The sequence below is a fragment of the Bos indicus genome, chromosome 21 (assembly GCF_029378745.1).
Source record: "Bos indicus isolate NIAB-ARS_2022 breed Sahiwal x Tharparkar chromosome 21, NIAB-ARS_B.indTharparkar_mat_pri_1.0, whole genome shotgun sequence".
Lineage (NCBI taxonomy): Eukaryota > Metazoa > Chordata > Mammalia > Artiodactyla > Bovidae > Bos > Bos indicus.
In genome coordinates this window covers 978,119-999,421 of record NC_091780.1, presented here as the reverse complement: position 1 = coordinate 999,421, position 21,303 = coordinate 978,119, and positions in this window count along the sequence as shown.

Below are 21,303 nucleotides of genomic sequence, written 5' to 3'. Positions count from 1 at the left end.
AAAGAAGCAAAAGGCAAAGGAGAAATGGAAAGATATACCCATTTGAATGCAGAGTTCCAAAGAATAGCAAGGAGAGATAAGAAAGCCTTTCTCAGTGATGAATGCAAAGGAATAGAGGAAACAATAGAATGGGAAAGGCTAGAGATCTCTTGAAGAAAATTGGAGATACCATGGGAACATTTCATGCAAAGACGGACACCATAAAGGACAAAATGGTATGGACCTAAGAGAAGCAGAAGATATTAAGATGAGGTGGCAAGAATACACAGAACTCTACAAAAATGATCTTTATGATCCAGATAACCTGGATGGTGTGATCACTCACCTAGAGCCAAACATCCAGGAATGTGAAGTCAAGTAGGCCTTAAGAAGCATCACTATGACCAAAGCTAGTGGAGGTGATGGAATTGCAGTTGAGCTATTTCAAATCCTCACAGATGATGCTGTGAAAGTGCTGCACTCAATATGCCAGCAAATCTGGAAACTCATCAGTGGCCACAGGACTGGAAAAGGTCAGTTTTCCTTCCAATCCCAAAGAAAAGCAATGCCAAAGAATGTTCAAACCACCACATAATGGCACACATCTCACATGCTAGCAAAGTAATGCTCAAAATTTTCCAAGCCAGCCTTCAAGAGTACGTGAACCATGAACTTCAGATGTTCAATTTGGATTTAGAAAAGGCAGAGGAACCAGAGATGGGAATGCCAGACCATTTGACCTGCCTCCGGAGAAATCTATATACAGGACAAGAAGCAACAGTTAGAATTGGATATGGAACAATAGACTGGTTCCAAATCAGGAAAGGAGTACATCAAGGATATCAATTTACACCCTACTTATTTTACTTATATGCAGAATACATCATGTGAAATGTTGGGCTGGATGAAGCACAGCTGGAATCAAGATAGCTAGAAGAAATATCAATAACCTCAGATATGCAGATGACACCACCATGATGGCAGAAATTGAAGAACTAAAGAACCTCTTAATGAAAGTGAAAGAGGAGAGTGAAAAAGTTGATTTACAACAAAACATTCAGAAAACTAAGGTCATGGCATCTGGTCCCATCACTTCATGGCAAATAGATGGAGAAACTATGGAAAGCATGACAAACTTCTTTTTGGGGGCTTCAAAATCACTGCAGATGGTGACTGCAGCCATGAAATTAAAAGACGCTTGCTCCTTGCATGAAAAGCTATTCCCATCCTAGACAGCAGATTGAGAAGCAGGGACATTACTTTGCCATCAAAGTTCTGTCTAGTCTAACCTATGGTTTTTATAGTAGTCATGTATTGATGTGAGAGTTGAACTATAAAGCAGGCTGAGCGCCAAATAATTGCTGCTTTTGAACTGTGGTATTGGAGAAGACTCTTCAGAGTCCCTTGGACTGCAAGGAGATCCAATTAGTCCATTCTAAAGGAAATCAGCCCTGAATATTCATTGAAAGGACTGATGCTGAAGCTGAAACTCCAATAGTTTGGTCATCTGATGTGAAGAACCAACTCATTGGAAAATACCAGTTCTGGGAAAGTTTGAAGGCTGGAGGAGAAGGGGATGACAGAGGATGAGATGGTTGGATGGCACCCCGACTCAATGGACAAGAGTTTATAAAACCTCTGTGAGTTGGTGATGAACGGGGAAGCCTGGTGTGCTGCAGTCCATGGGATCGCAGACAGTCGCATACAACTGAGCAACTGAACTGAACTGAACTGATGTTGATATTTTCATAAAATTTGAAGAACAGTGTAGATGCATAAAAATATATTAATAAAATCATATGAAATGGAGGCTTTGCTCATAGTATATCCTTAAGAATACTGATATGTTACTGATCTATTGTATATAAAGTCTAAATATATGTGTTTCTCCACATACGTTATTATACTTGCCCTATGGGTTTAACCTTGTTTTTTTTTTTCCCCTGTTTCATGGAAGCAGCTGAATTTTTCCCCCCTGTTTCATTGGTCTCTAGCTGTTTGACAAACAGAATAGAAGTAGCTTATCGTGTTTGCAGTTCTAGCTCATCTAAATAAGGTTCTGTTAAAACCTAAACTTTCATATTTCCCTTCACAAGTGATAATCCATGTATATATTAACCATGGAAGCAAATTTCAAAATATAGCAATTAATTTAAATGTCTTAGTTTTTCAATAGTGCTCTAAAGTACCGGGGATAAATTATTACTCTAGAACATTTGGGTAGAGAAAGTAATCTAGTGAATGTCCTAGTATTTGTATAGCAGTCAATCAGGGGTAAGGAGAGGAACATCTGGGGCTTCTGATGTCATCTGTCATAATCCTTTCCCCATGAGCAGATCAGTCAGTGACAGAACTGGGATTTGAATCCACATCTGAATGACTCCAGAGCCTGTGCTCATTGTGTTAGATCATAGAGGAATGGGGGATGTTATAATTCTTTTATTCAGGTTGATACTTGTTATATTCTTCAAGCTCTTAATTTCTTCTCCAGCATGTCCTGAAATCAAAGTTAATGAAGCTAATGAAGGCTTCTCAGCAATCCACGAGAAACAGTAAGTTATTTGAAGACTGTCCTCCTGGTGTTATTCCTTGATTTGAAATGACACATGTTCTCATGTACTCTCTCTGTTCAGTGTACTAGAAGCAAAATGTGGCATTTTGAGACCAGAGAGTACAACTTTCTCTCAGGAAAATAATTCTGATAGTAATGTTGAAGATGTGGTTGAAACATTTCCGAAACCATCACCCTGGTTTGAGGGCATCTGTCATCCTGCCTTCCCATCGCCTGAGTCTGTTTCATAACTTCTCAAGTCTGTAGCAGGCCTTGGTCATACAAAGGTAAGTTTGCTCTGTTTGTAACTCTTCCTTTCCTGTATTTGTTCACATACCAGTCCCCTGATCCTTATGGTGACAAAAAGTATCCCACCACAGAAATAGAAGCCCTCAAAGTCACAATATGAAATGGTGTGATAATAAGAGCCATACATGTGCATGATTCAGATTTATAAATATTGGCATACTAAGTATGCTGTTATGAAAGAAAATAATTACAAAGCACTGAGAACAACTAAATGCATATGAAGATGGGGAGGAGGATGAAGGGGAAGAATTCCTTTAAGAAGGACAAGATGAATATAAGATGGAATGAGGGTGAAGATGAGACAGATATTATACAAACACAACAGAAATTGTGGGGTCAGTCAGACCAGGAACTCTATATTATAAATATGTGAGAAATTATTTCTAATTCAACTTAATAAGAGAAAGTGAGGTTGTAAAAAAACAATGCTCATACTTTTTTGAATGACATATAGCTGATTTTTATGAAGAACTAAAAAAAATGTGTGTTCCTTTTTTTTTTTTTTTTTTTCCGGTGATTGTTTTCGAGGTTGGTGGTGGTTCTAGTTTTTTCGTTGAATTGAAGTGTAGTCAGTTTAAAATACTGTGTAAGTTTCAGGTGTATAGCAATGTGATTTGTTTATAGTTCCCTCTGGAAGTTTATTTAAATTTGAAGGATTTCTCTTTAAAAAAAAAAAAAATTCTTGCTTTGAAATTAATGAAGCTATGTCTTCTATTTAACCTAGCAAAACTTTTGTTTAGAGATAATTCAAGATGAGCCCTGTTTTAGGCCTCCAGAGGTGTATTATGAATTAAGAATTTCTGGCCCTTCTGTTTCTTGTGGTTTCTAACTTCCCATCAGTTCAGTCAATCAGTAGTGTCCAACACTAAATACTTACTGTACTTATTTAATTTATCTTACTGTTTGCTATAACCTTGGTGGGTGTTTTAGATCTTTCTGAAAATAAAGAGGAAATACAGAAGCATTTTATCTATTCTTTTTACTAAAATTATAATTTATAATTTTATAAATGAGATTCTTAATCTCTCTTCATTAAATGAGAAAATTTTCAGCTGCAACATTCTGAAATAAGAAATGTAGAAGTATATTTTTTCCTCTGGAGAGATTCTGATTTCTTTTTTCTGAATGTCAGCAAATAATGGGTAATTACATACATTAAATGAATGAGATCACAATTTATGCTTTTTTCTTATATAGACTGCTGCTGCTGTTGCTAAGTCACTTTAGTCATGTCTGACTCTGTGCAACCCCATAGAAAGGAGCCCACCAGGCTCCCCCGTCCCTGGGATTCTCCAGGCAAGAACACTGTAGTGGGTTGCCATTTATATAGACTACTTGTTATTATTAAATAATAAGGAAAGAAAAATTACCACCAGAGTTTATAAAATTATCTGTGGAAGATATTTTTTCTTTTAAAAATATCTCTAGCAACATGTACCTTCCATATTATTTTTATTTATTTATTTTTTGTTTTAATCGGAGGCTAGTTACTTTACAATATTGTAGCAATTTTGCCATACAGGGACATGAATCAGCCATGGATGTACATGTGTTCCCCATCCTGAACTTCCATCCCACCACCTTCCCCATCCCATCCCTCTGGGTCATCCCAGTGCACCAGCCCTGAGCACCCTGTCTCATGTATCGAACCTGGACTGGCGATCTGTTTCACATATGATAATATATATGTTTCAATACTATTCTCTCAAGTCATCCCACCCTTGCCTTCTCCCATAGAGTCCAAAAGACTGTTCTTTACATCTGTGTCTCTTTTGCTGTCTCGCATATAGGGTTATTGTTACCATCTTTCTAAATTCCATATAAATGCATTAATATACTATATTGGTGGTTTTCTTTCTGGCTTACTTCACTCTGTATAATAGGCTCCAGGTTCATCCACCTCATTAGAACTGATTTAAGCATATTCTTTTTAATGGCTGTGTAATATTCCATTGTGTATATGTACCATAGCTTTCTTATCCATTCATCTGCTGATGGACATCTAGGTTGCTTCCATGTCCTGGCTATTATAAACAGTGTTGCGATGAACACTGGGGTACACCTGTCTCTATCATTTCTGGTTTCCTCAGTGTGTATGCCCAGCAGTGGGATTGCTGGGTCATATGGCAGTTCTATTTCTAGTTTTTTAAGGAATCTCCACACTGTTCTGCATAGTGGCTGTACTAGTTTGCTTTCCCACCAACAATGGAAGAGGGTTCCCTTTTCTCCGTACTCTCTCCAGCATTTATTGTTTGTAGACTTTTGGATAGCAGCCATTCTGACCGACGTGAGAGAGTACCACATGGTGGTTTTGATTTGCATTTTCCTTATAATGAGTGATGTTGAGCATCTTTTCATGTGTTTGTTTGTCATCTGTATGTCTTCTTTGGAGAAATGTCTGTTTAGTTCTTTGGCCCACTTTTTGATTGGGTCGTTTATTTTCCTGGAATGAGGTGCAGGAGCTGCTTGTATATTTTGGGGTTTAATTCTTTGTCAGTTGCTTCATTTGCTATTATTTTCTCCCATTCTGAATCTCTCTCTGCAGCATCCTTATAGTTTCCTTCATTGTGCAAAAGCCTTTAAGTTGAATTGGGTCCCATTATGTTTATTTTTGCTTTTATTTCCATTACTCTGGGAGGTGGGTCATAGAGGACCCTGCTGTGATTTATGTCGGAGAGTGTTTTACCTATGTTTTCATCTAGGAGTTTTATAGTTTCTGGTCTTATGTTTAGATCTTTAATCCATTTTGAGTTTATTTTTGTGTATGGTATTAGAAAGTGTTCTTGTTTCATTCTTTTACAAGTGGTTGGCCAGTTTTCCCAGCACCACTTGTTAAAGAGACTGTCTTTTGTCCATTGTATATTCTTGCCTCCTTTGTCATCAATAAGGTGTCCATAGGTGCATGGATTTATCTCTGGGCTTTCTATTTTGTTCCATTGATCTATATTTCTGTCTTTGTGCCAGTACCATACTGTCTTGATGACTGTAGCTTTATAGTATAGCCTGAAGTCAGGCAGGTTGATTCCTCCAGTTCCATTTTTCTTTCATAAAATTGCTTTGGTCATTGGAAGTTTTTTTGTATTTCCATACAAATTGTGATATTATTTGTTCTAGTTTTGTGAAAAATATCGTCAGTAGCTTGATAGCTATTGCATTGAATCTATAGATTGCTTTGGGTAGTATACTCATTTTCACTATATTAAGTCTTCCAGTCCATGAACATGGTATATTTCTCCATCTATTTGTGTCCTCTTTGATTTCTTTTAACAGTGTTTTATAGTTTTCTATGTATAGGTCTTTTATTTCTTTAGGTAGGTATATTCTGAGTATTTTACTCTTTTCGTTGCAATGGTGAATTGAATTGTTTCCTTAATTTCTCTGTTTTCTCATTGTTCATGTATAGGAATACAAGGGATTTCTGTGTGTTAATTTTACATCCTGCAACTTTGCTATATTCATTGATTAGCTCTAGTAATTTTCTGGTGGAGTCTTTGGGGTTTTCTATGTAGAAGATCATGTCATCTGCAAACAGAAAGTTTTACTTCTTCTTTTCCAATCTGGATTCCTTTTATTGCTTTTTTCTGCTCTGATTGCTGTTGCCAAAACTTCCAAAACCGTGTTGAATAGAGTGGGCACCCTTGTGGTGAGAGTGGGTACCCTTGTCTTTTCCCTTGTCTTTTCCCCTCAAGTCAAGTTCCTGACTTGAGGGGAAATGCTTTCAATTTTTCACGACTGAGGATAATGTTTGCTGTGAGTTTGTCATATATAGCTTTTATTATGTGGAGGTATGTTCCTTCTGTTCCTGGTTTCTGGAAAGTTTTTATCATAAAAGAATGTTTAATTTTGTCAAAGGCTTTCTCTGCATCTACTGAGATAATCATATGGTTTTTATCTTTCAATTTGTTAATGTGGTGTATTACATTGATTGATTTGCGGGTATTGAAAAATCCTTGCATCCCTGGGATAAAGCCCACTTGGTCATGATGTATGATCTTTTTAATATGTTGTTGGATTCTGTTTGCTAGAATTTTGTTAAGGATCCTTGCATCTATGTTCATCAGTGATATTGGCCTGTAGTTTTCTTTTTTTGTGGCATCTTTATCTGGTTTTAGTATTAGGGTGATGGTGGCCTCCTAGAATGAGTTTGGAAGTTTACTTTCCTCTGCAGTTTTCTGGAGGAGTTTCAGTAGGATAGGTGTTAGCTCTTCTCTAAATTTTTGGTAGAATTCAGCTGTGAAGCCATCTGGACCTGGGCTTTTGTTTGCTGGAAGATTTTGGATTACAGTTTCAATTTCTGTGCTTGTGATGGGTCTGTTAAGATTTTCTATTTCTTCCTGGTTCAGTTTTGGAAAGTTATACTTTTATAAGAATGTGTCCATTTATTCCAAGTTGTCCATTTTATTGGCATATAGTTGCTGATAGTAGTCTCTTATGATCCTTTGTATTTCTGTGCTGTCTGTTGTGATTTGTCCATTTTCATTTCTAAGTTTTGTTGATTTAATTTTTCTCCCTTTGTTTCTTGATGAATCTGGCTAATGGTTTGTCAGTTTTATTTATCTTCTCAAAGAAACAGCTTTTAGATTTGTTTATTATGGTCTCTTTTGTTTTTTTTTGCTTTTCTTTCTGCCCTAATTGTTAAGATTTCTTTCTTTCTACTAACCCTGGGCTTCTTCATTTCTTCCTTTTCTAGTTGCTTTAGGTGTAGAGTTAGGTTATTTAATTGACTTTTTTCTTGTTTCTTGAGGTAAGCCTGTATTGCTATAAGCCTTCCCCATAACACTGCTTTTACAGTGTCCCATAGGTTTTGGGTTGTTTTGTTTTCATTTTCCTTAGTTTCTATGCATATTTGATTTCTTTTTTGATTTCTTCTGTGATTTGTTGGTTATTCAGAAGAGTGTTGTTCAGCCTCTATATGTTGGAATTTTTAATAGTTTTTCTCCTGTAATTTATGTCTAATCTTACTGCACTGTGGTCAGAAAAGAGGTTTGGAATGATTTCATTTTTTTTTTAATTTACCAAGGCTAGATTTATGACCCAGGATGTGATCTATCCTGGAGAATGTTCCATGCATACTTGAGAAAAAGGTTAAATTCGTTATTCTGGGGTAAAATGTCCTATAGATATCATTTAGGTCTAACTGGTCCATTGTATCATTTAAAGTTTGTGTTTCCTTGTTAATTTTCTGTTTAGTTGATCTATCCATAGGTGTGAGTGAGGTATTAAAGTCTCCCACTATTATTGTGTTATTGTTAATTTCTGCTTTCATACTTGTTAGCATTTGCCTTACATATTGTGGTGCTCCTATGTTGGTGCATATATATATATATTTTAATTGTTATTTCTTCTTCTTGGATTGATCCATTGGTCATTATGTAGTTTCCTTCTTTGTCTCTTTTCATAGCCTTTATTTTAAAGTCTATTTTATCTGATATGAGTATTGCTATTCCTGCTTTCTTTTGGTCTCCATTTGTGTCAAATAAGTTTTTCCAGGACTTCACTTTTAGTCTGTATGTGTCCCCTGTTTTGAAGTGGTCTTTTGTATACAACATATATAGGGGTCTAGTTTTTGTATCCATTCAGTCAGTCTTTGTCTTTTGGTTGGGGCATTTAACCTACTTACATTTAAGTTAATTATTGATAAATATGATCCCGTTGCCATTTACTTTGTTGTCTTGGGTTCAAGTTTATACACCCTTTCTGTGTTTCCTGTCTAGAGAAGATCCTTTAGCATTTGCTGAAGAGCTGGTTTGGTGGTGCTGAATTCTCTCAGCTTTTGCTTATCTGTAAAGCTTTTGATTTCTCCTTCATATTTGAATGAACTCCTTGCTGGATACAGTAATCTGGATTGTAGGTTTTTCTCTTTCATCACTTTAAGTATGTCCTGGCGTTCCCTTCTGGCCTGAAGAGTTTCTATCAAAAGATTAGCTGCTATCCTTATGGGGATCCTCTTGTGTGTTGTTGTTTTTCTCTTGCTGCTTTTAATATTTTTTCTTTGTTAATTTGATTAATATGTGTCTTGGAGTGTTTTGCCTTGGGTTTATCCTATTTGGGACTCTCTGAGTTTCTTTGACTTGGATGACTATTTCCTTCCCATTTTAAGGAAGTTTTCAACTATTATCAGCTCAAGTATTTTCTCATGGCCTTTCTTTTTGTCTTCTTCTTCTGGGACTCCTCTGACTCGCATGTCGGGGTGTTTAGCATTGTCCAAGAGGTCTCTGAAGTTGTCCTCATTTCTTGTAATTCTTTTTTCCTCTATGCTTCATTTATTTCTACCATTATATCTTCTACCTCACTTATCCTATCTTCTGCCTCCGCTATTCGACTGTTGGTTCCCTCCAGAGTGTTTTGATCTCATTTATTGCATTATTCATTATTGATTGACTCTTTTTTATTTCTTCTAGGTCTTTGTTAAACATGTCTTGCATTTTCTCAATCCTTGTCTCCAGGCTATTTATCTGTAACTCCATTTTGTTTTCAAGATTTTGGATCATTTTTACTATCATTATTCTGAATTCTTTTTCAGGTAGACTCCCTATCTCCTCCTCTTTTGTTTGGTTTCGTGGGCATTTATCATGTTCCTTTACCTGCTGAGTATTTCTCTGTTTTTTCATCTTGTTTAGATTGCTGTGTTTGGGGTGGCCTTTCAGTATTCTGGCAGTTTGTGGTTCCTCTTTATTGTGGAGGTTCCTTGCTGTGGGTGGGGATAGTTGGATTGTCAAGATTTCCTGGTTAGGGAAGCTTGTGTCGGTGTTCTGGTGGGTGGAGCTGGATTTCTTCTGTCTGGAGTGCAATGAAGTGTTCAGTAGTGAGTTTTTCTATGTCTATGGGTTTGGTGTGACTTCGGGCAGCCTGTATATTGAAGTTCAGGGCTATGTTCCTGTATTGCTGGAGAATTTGAGTGGCTTGTCTTGCCCTGGAACTTGTTGGCTCTTGGGTGGTGCTTGGTTTCAGTGTAGGTATGCAGGCTTTTGGATGAGCTCTTATCGATTAATGTTCCCAGGAGTCAGGAGTTCTCTGGTGTTCTCAGGTTTTGGACTTAAGCCTCCTGCCTCTGATTTTCAGTCTTATTCTTACAGTAGCCTCAAGACTTCTCCATCTATACAGCACCAATGATAAAACATCTAGGTTAATGATGAAAAGCTCCTCCACAGTAAGGAACACCTGGAGAGGTTCACAGAGTTACATGGAGAAGAGAAGAGGGAGAAGGGAGATAGAGATGACCAGGAGTAGGAGAGGGGGAATCAAAAGGGGTGAGAGCAAGATAGCCAGTAATCATTTGCCTATGTGCTCTCCACAGTCTGGACCCCTTGGAGAGATTCATGGAGTTACAAAGAGAAGAGAAGAGGGAGGAAGGAGACAGAGGTGACCAGGAGGAGAAAAACGTGAATGAAAAGGAGAGAGACAGATCCAGGCGCTAATCATGTCCCTAGGTATTCTCCACAGTCAGGAACACACAAAGAGATTCAAAGAGTTGGGTAGAGAAAAAAAGAGGCAGGGAGGAGATAGAGGCGACTTGGTGGAGACAAAGAAGAGTCAAAAAGGGGAGAGAGCAATCAAGCCAGTACTCACACTCCCAAGTAAAAATGGGTACTGAAGATTGGGTTCTTAAAGGTACACAATTGATAACAAATACCAAAAAGCAAAGATTAAAAATCTAGAGTAGAGGTTAGACTCTGAAAAATACAATATTAGAAAAACAAAACAAAGTCACAAAAATTATGAAATATATACATGAAGTTTGCTTTAAAAATAGGGTCTTTTTTTTTTTTTGCAAGATAATAGTAGGTTCTAAAAATGAAAATTGAAGGAGTAATGTCAGGGGACATTCAGCTTTAAGGAATCCAATATGTTATTCTTTTCTTTTGTGTGCCATTTCTCAAGGATTCTCTATTTCTCATCAATTGCTGCAGGAACGAGCAGAGCTGCACCCAGTTCTTGGGACTGAGATCCTGAGAAAGGACACCTGCTTGGTCCCTTCAGTGACTCCCTCCAGTGACCTCACTGAAATGTGATCTGCTCAGTTATGTGGACATGCAATGCTCTCTGGCCCTTCGAAGATTGTTATTTGCTTGGTTTTGTTTTTGCTCAGTTTTTTTTTTTTTTTTTTTTTACTGCCTAAAGCTGCCTTGTATGAAGATACATAAACATGCTTTTCTGCAAACAAAGCACTCGAGACTTGTTTCACTCGAGACTTGTGTCCCCTGCATCCCTCTTCTCGTAGACTCCAGTCCCCAGGTCCTGGTCTGCACAAACCATGACGGAGTAATAGAGAACTTAAAAATAAAAATAAAATAAAATAAATAAATAATGATAATAGTAAAAATATATCTAGGAATTTCTCTGGAGCTGTTGTGGGCAGTGTGGGGTCAATTCAGTTTCAAATAGTTCCTTAATCCAGCTTATACTTATCAAGATCTATAGGCCCCTTCCAATGTAGTCGCTGCTAACTACATGGTTTTAATCTGTTGCACTCGTCACTTCCAAAGCAGTTCCCTCTGTTTATTTTAGCTTCTTCCTTTTGCGTTCTCTTCAGTGTCTAATTTCTATCCTGACACAAGGGGGGCGAAGGTGGTCACTTATTTAGGCTCATTTGTTCAGTACTGCTGTGGGGACAGAGGGACACTGCAAATAAATATCACTGGCATGTGTGGGGAGCGCTTGCAGCTTCTCGGCCAAACTGGGTTTGCCCCTGCTCATGGTGCATGTGCTTTCCTACTCTACACTCCTCAGGCTCTAGGTTGCTCTGCCGAGGAACTATCTGAGGTGGGCCCTGGGTTGCATGCATTTCTGAGGTCTAAGCCACTCAGGTTCTGGTTCTCAGGTAGTCCACAAAGGGGCAGACTTGGTTGGGCCTGCATTTTTTGTCCTTCCCAGGTCCGAGCAGCTCAGGCGACCAGGTGCTTGGTGAGCTCTGTCTCCCCAGGTGGGGAGTGCGTCTTATCACATCCCTGGTCCCAGCAGCTCGGTTTCCTGGGTGAAAATGGGTGCTCCCATCTCCAGTGTGCCGTATGTCTCTTCTGGGGAGCTGATCTCTGGCTGTGACCCTCCCAGCAGAAGTCTACCATCCAGAATCCCAAGGGGTTTTGGTTAGCGACTGGGTGCCTGCTTGCAGCTTGGTAGAGGATGCCTCTCGGGGGCCGAGTTTGCCTCTTTCCAGCTCTGGCTGCCCCCATCCTGCCTCCCTGTCTCTAGTTGGGGATGGGCCGACCCACAGCCATCTAGGTCTCCTCTGGTATTTGCTCAGTCCTTTGTTTTTTGAGCAGGCCTGGCAATGCCTTAGGTTAGGGCTTTTTGCAGGATAGTTCTCTCTCTCTCTCTCTCTCTCTTTCTCTCTTCTCTCTCTCTCTGGCTATCCCACAGTTTGGGTTGCTATCTCATGTTAGTTCCCTCAGATTGCCCCCTCAGGGCATTGAAGCCCAGTCCTTACTCTAAGCAGTGCAGCCCGCTCCTCCCTGTTCAGCCCCCACTTGCTGGTGGTGGATGCAAGTGCAGGGAGTTCCAGTTAGGCACGTGATCTGTGGGGTTTATTTATTTATGTATTTATTTTTCTTCCTGGTTATGTTGCCCTCTGAGATTCCAAAACTCCCCACAGACCCACCTGTGAGAGTGTTTCCTGGTGTTTGGAAACTTCTCCCCTTTTAAGACTCCCTCCCTGGGATGGATTTCCATCCCTACCTCTTTTTCTCTCTTTTTATGTTTTATATTTTGTGCTACCTCCTTTCAAAGACAATGGGCTGCCTTTCTTGGTGCCTGATGTCCTCTGCCAGCATTCAGAAGTTGTTTTGTGGAATTTGCTCAGCATTCAAATGTTCTTTCAGTGAATTTGTGATGGAGAAAGTGGTCTGCCCGTCCTATTCCTCTGCCATCTTAGGACTGTGCCCCTCATACTATTTTTAAGAAACTTAATTAATTTCAGTGTTTATAGATGTTAAATTACCATGTCAATTCTTTGTTATGTGAAACTAACATGTAAATTCTTCCATATAGAAAAGTTAGTCATTGGGGTACTTGATTTTTTTACTTGTTTTTTTCTTTCCCAATGTGAATATTGAGTCCTTGTTGATCATCATAAATGTATTAGAAAACTTTTAAACCTTCAACTTGGATAATGATAGTTTTACTCCTTTTTTTATATCTAGGTTATTCCTTTAATCTTTACCTACCATTCCAGAAGACATAGATAAGAAGTTACAGTCGTTAGTGTGCTGTTTACAGGGAAAGAGGCAGTAATCCATCTGAATGTTAAAACAGGTTTGTAAAAAAATCCATTTATTTTTAAATGAAGGATAATTGCTTTCCAGAATTTTGTTGTTTTCTGTCAGACATCAACAAGAATCACTCTTAGGTACACCCATGTCCCCTCCCTCCCAAACCCCCCTCCAATCTCCGTCTCCATCCCACCCTTCTAAATTGTTGAAGAGCCCCTCTTTGAGTTCCCTGAGTGATAGGTCAAATTCCCATGGGCTATCTATTTTACATATGGAATTGTAAGTTTCCATGTTACTCTTTCCATCCATCTCACCCTCTCCCCTCTTCCCCCTCACCCGTGTCTCTAAGTCTGTTCTCTCTGTCTGTTTCTCCATTGCTGCCCTGCAAATAAATTCGTCAGTACCATCTTTCTAGACTCCATACATATGCGTTAGTATCAGATATTTATATTTCTTTTTCTGACTTACTTCACTATGTATAATAGGATCTAGGTTCATCCACCTCAATAGAACTGACTCAAATGCATTCCTTTTTACAGCTGAGTTGTGTTCATTTGTATATATGTACCACCACATCTTCATCCATTCATCTGTCGATGCCCATCTAAGTTACTTCCATGTTCTAGCTATCATAAACAGCACTGCAATGAACATCAGGGTGCATGTGTCTTTATCCATTTTGGTTTCCTCAGGGTATACTCCTAGGAGAGGGATTGCTGGGGCATATAGTGGTCTTGTTCCTAGTTTCTTAAGGAACCTGAATACCATCTTCCATAGTGGTTGTATCAATTTACCTTGCCACCAGCAGTGTAAGAGGGTTCCCTTTCCCCCCACACCCTCTCAGGAATTCATTGTTTGTAGACTTTTTGATGATGGCCATTCTGACTGGTGTGAGGTGGTATCTCATTGTAGCTGAGCAGTAAAGAATCTGCCTTCAGTGGGAGACCTGTGTTTGATCCCTGAGTCGGAAAGGAGGGCATGACAACCCACTCCAGTATTCTTTCCTGGAGAATCCAATGGACAGGGGAGCCTGGAAGGCTTCAGTCCTAGGGCAGCACAGAGTCAGACATGACTGAAGCGACTAAGCAGCAGCAGAGGTAACAGACTTCTGCATGATGGCCATTCTGCCTGGTGTGAGGTGGTATCTCATTGTAGTTTTGATTTTTATTTCTACTGTGGTTTTTTACCAAATCAATGTTGACAATATAGGGCTTGAGGCTTAAAAGTATTGCTACATTTGGATTGTCAAGTTGATCTGCAAGGGACAATTCAAGAGAAGCAAAAGCATGGGAAATAGTAATAAATATGTGAGGCTATAATAACACCAGTTAGCTTTAGTGATGTTTTAGTAAGTGCAAACAATTTTGCATAGCTTAAGTAGCACGTGCAGAGTACCTTTATGGCAACCGTACTTGAAGTAACATAAAGTAACCGTGCCCTGTTTGAAGGAGGCAGCTATGGAAGGATATAAGAAGGGCCTGATCTCTTAGATGTGGCAGCCACTTCTTGGTGATGCAGCACCGTGTTTGAATTCAGCATCCTGGTTCTGTCATATGGAAACTGTGGGATCTTGGCAAAACCTGTCTTCACCAGGTTAAAAGTAGAGTATTTCTTCAAAAGTGATTAGGAAAACTTCATGCAACTCATTGTTACCATCCATTCTAGCAGAGTATCTCTGAGAGCCTTCCACAGAAATATGTGGATCATTTACCTGGAACTGCTGGTCAAAGAGGAAAAAAGACATTAAATGGACAAGTAGAAGGTAAGAACTGTATTTTACAGAAAAATCATTTGAAAAAATGTTGATTGAAATTGGGAATGCTGACACATTCTAATAGGCACAGAAAATCACCTGTCGGATGAGTAGTGAGAAAAAAGATGAGAAAAGGAGGGCAATTATGTATCTTATCAGGTGTCTACCACAGATTACATTGAGAATCCAGTTTAAGGAACTAAATTATTAGTTCTTAGACTTACTTCACAGTCCAATGTTTAAGACCTTGTCCGGTTAAGACTCTCCAATGAAGGTGGTGCAGTTTCGATCCCTGCTCAGGGAATTAAGATTCCATGTAACACATGACCAAAAACAAATCATTAATTCGGTTTCAAGATACTCTATGACCTAAGGAAAGTTAAGAAATAAGAGGGAAGAGGGAATGAAGGATGAGAGAGGCAGAGGGTACAGGGAAGAAATGAAGAAAAGGAAGCACAGGTCTGTGGGGGAAGGGGGCAATAAGTAATGAAGGTCTTTAGATAAAGCAAGAATATTTGACATGGATGGTGAATGTGAAGTGAGCTTCTGGCACCAAAACTTGTCAAAGAAAAACAGCAAAGTTCTCGCCCCTTCCTGTTTACTCGTTATTAGGAAGACGTTCAGAACTGTGGTCCCTGGGCATGCAGAGTGGTGTGTCATCCTCTGGGGGAGCGTGGGCATAGGTACTCAGCTGTAATGCGTGCAAATTGGTGTCATATGAAATGTTGCTGCTTTCCAGCATGGTGTCACATGGGACAAAACAAGAGAACTGGAAAGGAGGATAGAGCAGGGGGTGTGATGGGGAGACTAAGGAACCCACAGCCTCATAGAGAGTCCACTGGAAGGTTTCCAACTTCTAATGCCATTTCAGTTTAGGGGGACATGTTCACGTGAGGAAACGGAGGCTGAGATTTCCGGAGAATGAATTAAATTGAAGTCATGTAGAAGTAGACTCCATGTAAACCAGAGTTTCTCAAAATTTAATTAGTCACTTGGGGACCATGTGTGAAGCGCACATGCTGAGCAGGAGGTCTGAAATTCTGTGTTTCTAACAAGCTCTCTGAGTAGCAAGGGTGTAGCCTTGCATATAGAGAAATCTGGAAGAAGAGCATTGGATAGTGCAGGACATAACAGGATCAAGAAAAAGCATCATTTTGTGTTTCTTTCTGAGCGTGTTTATAGCCAGAGGGAAGCAAAGAGTTGAAGTAGCAGTTATAGGTGTAAGATACCATTGCTAAGCAAAGAGGGAGAAAGAAATTGTAGGTGTCAGGGAATGTTTAACTTTAGGACTCCTGTGTGTTGTTTTCTGTTTCTCATGAACCCTCTGTTCCTTATCAGTTCCTGGTATACAGGAACAAGTGGAGCGGTATGCTGTTCCCAGGACTGAGGTCATGGGACAGAACACATACATGGATTTCCTTCAGTAACTTTTACCCTACAGTAAAACCGTTTAGTCACGACACTCTTACTCAAGATATGGATTGTCTTCTGGCCTTGTGGCGATTGTTATTCCTTGTTATTCCCTTGGTGACCGTTGTTATACATCTGGCTTTTGTTCTTTTCTTAACTTTATTTTTTTGCCTAAAGCTCCCTTGTATAACAATATATAAATTCACACAAACATGAAAAATGCACCCTTGTTCCACTAGAGACTTGGGTCTCCCATGTCCTTCTTTGTCCCTCTGGCTAGTTCTTTGGAGCATGGAGGCCTGCCGAACTCACTTTCCTGCCTGGGCTTCCAAGACCTCTTTGAGAGGATACCCTGTGCCTTAGTGAGCAGTACAAGCCCTATTCTAGGGCTTTATTGGTTTTCCATGTAACCCAGGGAATATGAGTCTCTCTCTTTTGCTTTCTTTTCTTCGACTCCGGTCCACCAGGCCCCAGTCTGTTAAGAAGACCACAGGTAGGGGTGATCCATAAAAGGATGCCAAGGGGGAAGATTTAAGTCCAAAGATCCAGAGATTATTACCCTTTGGATAGGAGAGAATCTAATGAAAGGACAAAGGGAGGAAAGGAAGGCCTTAGGGAGGTGAGTTTGGAGTTGATGAGGACACTTAAGAGAACTCCTTCTAGATGACTTCAGTGTATTTGCCCTGAAAAGAGATAAGATCATTATTGCTCCAGATAATCCTGGAGGTGGGAGGGGGTGCTAGAAGTGGGGGAAACCACAACCCCTCCGAGTAACTCTTAGGCATCAAAGATATATGTTGTGCTTGTATTTGTTATTCAAATTAGATTAATTTGTAAAAGGAGGCATTGACTTTTTTTAAAGATAGCTAATTCTTTGAAAGTTGTTTCATAGAAATCCTTTGAAGCATTAGCATGATGTACCAAACCAAACTAAATTTTGAGGCCAAACAGATTAATAGGGTTCATTCCCTAAATTCTAGAAATACTTTTAATAAATACTACACTGAATTTGAAATATGCAAGATTTTTAATTTCTAATAATTCTGTGGCAATTAAATGTAGTATTTCCTTTTCACTATCTTTAGTGGATTCCTATGTCTGTCTTACCAGTGTCCTAAGATCCCCCTAAAAACAAGACACTAAAACTGAATATATTCAGTACCAAGGCTGAATGCGAGGATTCTGCTCAGTACTAACTCTGCATGAATGTACACTGGCTTTCATATTTACATGTAATTAATTTTATGGCCCTTTTTCCTTTGAGATTATCCTGGGAAATATCCTAACGTGAAGATAAACACGTTCATGATTTTACCCTGAATTCTGAACTGTGGATCGTCTCCTATGTATATTATTTAGTAGTCAACTTGTTTCTAAACCCCATTCAGCCAGCAGTCAGAATGAAAGAGTCTGTTGCTAGTAAAACAGTTGGAATGAAGGATTTACAAACATCCAGTTCAGGTAAATTTTGCAATACACAGTTAACTCTGGAAAGAGGGACACTGAACTATTTGAAATGCTCAGTCTTCATACTTCTAATATTTTCTTTCCAAATTTAATTGAAGAATTGGACATACATAAAGCAAATGCTATTGTTGATACCTGTGTTTTGAAACAAAAGATATTTATAAGCATAAGAACAAGAAATTTTTAAATTGTAAGCTTAAACTCAACATGTTTCTGTATATGCTTTGACACTCTGAAGTTCTCACTTTGGAATCTCTATACTTCTCAGGAACACTCTGAGATTAAATTTTAGACTCTAAGTTTTTTCCAATGTCCAAAAGTGCTTGTTTGAACTCTAACCTTTCCTTAGAGTAAAACTTCACTTGCTAATATGTCAGTTGTATTTCAGCTTATAATTGTTTCATTATAGTGTTGTTACACAGATGAATGTAGGCCAATCAGGTGTTTTGATGAGCAGGCTGTGTGTGTGTGTGTGTGTTTGTATGTGCGTGTGTTTGTGTGTGTGTGTGAGTTTGTGATGTCTTTGATTATTAGAAGTAGGGGAAGTAATCATACTTTAATGACTATTGGATAGACCTAATCTTTTGAAACAGTGATTCTGAAAGTTGTTGGCTTTAGGATCTTATTATACTTCTAAAAATTACTGAGAATTCCAAAGAACTTTTGTTTATGTCTATTGATGTTTACTATATGGAAGTTCAGTTGAGTACAGTCGCTCAGTTGTGTCCGACTCTTTGCAACCCCATGGACTGCAGCACACCAGGCTTCAATGTCCATCAGAACTTCCAGAGTTTACTCAGACTCAAGTCCATCGAGTTGGTGATACCATCCAACCATCTCATCCTTTTTCTTCCCCTTCTCCTCCTGCTTTCAGTCTTTGCCAGCATCAGGGTCTTTTCCAGTGAGTCAGTTCTTCACATCAGGTTCCCAAAGTATTGGAGTTTCAGCTTCAGCATCAGTCCTTTCAATGAATATTCAGGACTGAATTCCCTTTGGATGAGTGGTTGAATATCCTTGCAGTCCAAGGGACTCTCAAGAGTCTTCTCCAACTGTACAATTCAAAACCATCAATTCTTCAGTGTGCAGATTTATGTACTGTCCAACTCTCACATCCATACATGACTACTGGAAAAACCATAGCTTGGACGAGACAGACTGATGTTGGCAGACTAATGTCTCTGCTTTTTAATATGCTGTCAATGTCAGTCACAGCTTTTCTTCCAAGCAGCAAACGTCTTTTAATTTCATGGGTGCAGTCACCATCTGCAGTGATTTTGGAGCCCCCCCAAATAAAGTATGTCAGTGTTTCTTTTCTTTCCCCTTCTATTTGCATGAAGGGATGGGGCCGGATGCCATGATCTGAGTTTTTTGAATGTTGAATTTTAAACCAACCTTTTCATTCTCCTCTTTCACTTTTATCCAAAGGCTCTTTAGTTCTTCTTTGATTTCTGCTATAAGGGCGGTGTCATCTTCATATCTGTGGTTATTGATATTTCTTCCAGCTATCTTGATTTCAGCTTGTGCTTCATCCAGCCCAGAATTTTGCATGACGTACTCTGCATATAAGTTAAATAAGCAGGGTGACAATATACAGCCTTGACATACTCCTTTCACTATTTGAAATCAGTCTGTTGTTCCATGTCCATTTCTAAGTTGCCGGGAGCCGGTGAGGCATTCTGCTCATGACAAAGGTCATGAGGAAGGAGGCTCGGCATACACAAAGGCGGGATCGAGTCTCAGGAGTCCCCCCGGATATTCTCGAGCATTGTCCCCCAAAAAACCAGAGTCTGCCTGCTTTATTGCTTTGTGCTCTCACCTCTGACTTTACTGGGGGCTGTCCCCTACCACCATCTCGCTCTCTCTCTGTCAAAGAGTTAACTTATAGCTCCAATTAATAAAGTTCCTGGGCAATTAGGAGTGTTTAAATCCAAACCCCTCAGATGGCTCTCTAACTCGCCTGACAAGTTTACCCGGACTCCTGCAGCTATGCATACGATTGTTTACAGTCTCCTAGCTTCCAGAGGCACGGGAAGCTTAAGATATTCAAATAGCTTAGAGCCTCTCAGAGAGTTAAAAACTGTCAGAATAAACTAGTAAAGGATTTCATTGATGAGTCAATGCTTGTTGCCAAGTTTTCACATCCCCTGAATTGTATCCTTGAATGTGTATTAATTAATAGTTGGTATATAGTAAAAAATAAGTAGTGGCCTTGGTGTTAGTAACTTTAGACCCTTAAGGTAATAAATTCTTTCTTTGTTGTAAACCCATTACACATCCGCCCTATAGGAATGCAATTTTATCTTTGGGAGATGGTGCCAAACCTTAAAATAATTACTCTTAGAGAAAATAAGTCTTTGTTGATAAGTCCTTGTCAAGAGTCATAAAATGTTAGTAGGCCTTCTGGCCAGAAGATGATGTAAATCACCTAAACCATTTGTATACAATAAATTTGCAGGAAAGAAACCTTGGTTTTTGATAAGAATCAAAGACTGCTGACTTTGCATCCCCTATTATCCTCTGTGTGTAACTTAGGGTATAAAAGCCCCTGTTAAAAATAAAGCTATGGGCCTTGTTCACCAATGCTTGGTCTCCCCATGTCATTCTTCCCTTTAACTTCCAGCTGAGTCTCCATCTGGAGCACGGAACCCACCATGCTTATTAATTATGCCTGGGCTTCTAAGACCCACTCGAGAAGGTGTCTAGGGTGAGGCACCTTCCGCTATTCGAGAGGGCGCCTGCGGCCTACGTAAGTGGTGCAAACTTCTTGTCTTGAAGTTTTATTGGTCTCCCGCATAAACCAAGCTACTCAGCTTCTTTTCTCCACTGAATTTTCCTACTGAGCTATCCTCATTCTATTATTCTTTACATCTCTAATTAGCATATAAATAGTCACCTAGGCCGTCTCTCCTTCGAATACCCTGGATCAGCTGGGGCTGGTCCCCAGCATTAAGTGTTGCTTCTTGACCTGCATACAGATTTCTTAGGTCAGGTGGTCTGGTATTCCCGTGTCTTTAAGTATTTTCCAGTTTGTTGTGATCCACACAGTTAAAAGCTTTGCAGTGGTCAATAAAGCAGAAGTAGATATTTTGTCTGGAACTCCCTTGCTTTTTCGATGATCCAGTGGATGTTGTCACTTTGATCTCCGGTTCCTCTGCCTTTTCTAAGTCCACCTTAATGTCTGGAAGTTCACGTTTCATATTCTGTTGAGGCCTGGCCTGGAGAATTTTGAGTATTACTTTGCTAACGTGTGAGATGAGTGCAATTGTGCGGTAGTTTGAACATTCTTTGGCATTGCATTTCGTTGGGATTGGAATGAAAACTGACCATTTCCAGTCTTGTAGCCACTGCTGAGATTTCCAGATTTGCTGGCATATTGAGGGCAGCACTTTCATAGCATCATCTGTTAGGATTTGAAATAGCTCAACTGTAATTCCATCACCTCCACTAGCTTTGTTCATAGTGATGCTTCCTGAGGCCCACTTGACTTCACACTCCAGAATGTCTGGCTCTAAGTAAAGGATTACACCATCATGCTTATCTGGATCATGAAGCTCTTTTCTATATAGTTTTTATGTGTGTGTTCTTACCACCTCTTCTTAATACCTTCTGCATCTGTTAGGTCCATA